Consider the following 2,601-nt stretch of genomic DNA (forward strand, 5'->3'; position numbering starts at 1 on the left):
ATGTGACCATTTCTCCAAGGACAATGCTACAGAGTACAGATATATAGAAATCTTCACTGGGTAATTTAACAACAAATCATTTGGATCTAATTAATTCAAAGTAGGAATATCCTCTTTGAAGGGGGAGGGAGAAAAAAGGGGGCTTTCTAATCCAAGTTCAATAAACTTGGAAAGAATAAGTAAGCAAGCTCTTTGTTTATTATTGTCTACTATTAATCTTCTCATCGTGCCCATCACCCATCTCCTTCCACTTATGACAGTATGACTGTAACCTTGTTGCATGTATCCTTATGATTTATATTTCCTGATTACTTATTTGTAGCCTATGACTATCATTAAGTGTTGTACCTTATGATTCTTGATGAACGTATCTTTTCTTTTATGTACACTGAGAGCATATGGACCAAGACAAATTCCTTTTGTGTACAATCACACTTGGCCAATAAAAAATTCTATTCTATTCTATTCAGCTAATAGGAATTAAAGTCTTTATGTTGATTGTAACTGGAGTGAAACTTTTATATGCTTCCAACATATTTATATTTGACTATGAACACATCAAGACAAATGATAGAGTAGCCAATGGCCAGAAGACTTCATTCAAGTCCATAATGAACTTCTGCAAGTCACATAGCTATGCCCATCTTTAAATACTTTTCTTGTAAAAGGAAAAGAGGGGTACTCTATATGTACTCAAAAGTAGGGTGTAAAAAGAGTAACTACCATGGAAATAAATAATACAGTTCTGAGTCTTGAATATTCCCGATACAATTGTGATTCCACAGTTCAACAGCCTGCACACGCCAAGAATAGTTCCGCAAAGCTAATCAGAGAGAGATGCCTTGGGCTTTTGGCCTTGAATCTGTGTACTTATGCATACTGCTTCCTCCATGGCATAAAAATGGAATCAGGTAAATGAGGGGGAAAAGGGGAGATGATGATGGGAAAAACAAGCTTTTCTGTTGGCAATTTATTTACTTTGCCTGCTTAAGAACACAACTCCATCAGTGGATCAAAGCCATTCCATTGCCAGCCCAATGTTTTAAATTTTACTTCTGTTGCTTGACCCAGGCAGACTGAGAGCGTGTCTTTAAAGTTGAAAAGGGTCCCTCATTCTTTTTGGCAGAGGCAATTCATTTGCCTTCCAGAGCATCGGTGGATTTGTAGTCGGCAGAGGTGCTACAGGCTGGGAGAAATGTCCTTGTGGCTCAGTGGCTGGATGATATACTGTCATCTCCTTGGATGAAGAAGGCAAAAGCATGGTAGACAGGCAAGGAGCATCACTTCCACTCTCCATAGAATAAGAAGGAACATAATGCTGGATCCAACTGGAAAAACCAAAACCCAAGGTTTGAAGAAGGAATTGGGGTCTAACCGGAACTTGCTATCAATGTATTCAGTACCTATATTGGTAGGGCCTCGAATGGTCTTTACTAATAGTGTGAACAGGTAGCTGAGATGAGCACTGCCCTGCACCAGAAAAGTCCCCTCTGGCATCTTCTGGAACAGCTGCTCAGCTTCCCCAGCTGTCATAAAGCCCCAATACCAGCTGGATTCTTGCAGATATAAAAACATGCTGGCAATGCCCAGTAAATCCGTCTCTGGGTCTTGTGTTTGAGGCGAGTTGTTTTCAAGCCTGGGCATCAGCAAGAGAGGCTGCATGACCTGCTCCGACATGTTCACTTGAAAGACTTCACCCAATAACTTTGGGAGCTTTTACTCTGCTATCAAAGGATAGGATCTATTATCCACTGTCATAATCTGTGTAGTTTTATTCTGTGAGAACCAATTACTGCACTTACTGGGCTGACATTTCAGCTCAAGTAGATTATTTAAAGCTAAGTGCTACAACCTTGTGCAATACAAGAAGTCCTTGACTTACAACCGCAATTGAGCCCAAAGTTTATGTTGCTATGCTATGTGAGACATTTGTTAAGTGAATTTTGCCCCATTTTATGACCTTTTCTTGACACATTTGTTAAGTGAAACACTGCAGTTGTTAAGTTAGTAATGTGGTTGTTAAGTGAATCTGGCTTCCCCATTGACTTTGCTCATCAGAAGTTCACAAAAGGGGATTTTTTTTTATTTGAATTTATATCCCGCCCTTCTCCGAAGACTCAGGGCAGCTTACATTGGGTAAGGCAATAGTCTCATCCATTTGTATATTATATACAAAGTCAACTTGTATTGCCCCCCCCAACAATCTGGGTCCTCATTTTACCTACCTTATAAAGGATGGAAGGCTGAGTCAACCTTGGGCCTGGTGGGACTCGAGCCTGCAGTAATTGTAATTGCAGGCAGCTGTGTGTTAATAACAGACTGCATTAGCCTGTTGAGCCACTTCCCAGCCCTCATGACATGACCATGACCCTGGGACATTGCAACTGTCATAAATATGTGCCAGTTGCCAAGCGTCTGAAGTTTGATTGCATGACCATGGGGATGCTGCAATGGTCGTAAGTGTGAACAATAGTTGTAAGTCACTTTTTTCAATGCCATTGTAATTTTGAACAGTCACTAAGTAAATTGTTGTAAGTCAAGGACCACCTGTATATACAATTTTTTTTCCTTCACTAGGTGTATGTTGTCCGTTTCCAATTC

The 2,601-nt window shown here is 40.3% G+C and overlaps 1 pseudogene; it reads right to left on the reverse strand.

The window, feature by feature from the left end:
* Positions 1–1,090: 1,090 nt before the first annotated feature.
* On the reverse strand, positions 1,091–1,677 carry LOC131187408 (cytokine-inducible SH2-containing protein-like; annotated as a pseudogene).
* Between the last annotated feature and the right edge of the window lie 924 nt (positions 1,678–2,601).

This window comes from Ahaetulla prasina, chromosome 1 (genome assembly GCF_028640845.1).
Source record: "Ahaetulla prasina isolate Xishuangbanna chromosome 1, ASM2864084v1, whole genome shotgun sequence".
In the NCBI taxonomy this organism is placed as follows: domain Eukaryota; kingdom Metazoa; phylum Chordata; class Lepidosauria; order Squamata; family Colubridae; genus Ahaetulla; species Ahaetulla prasina.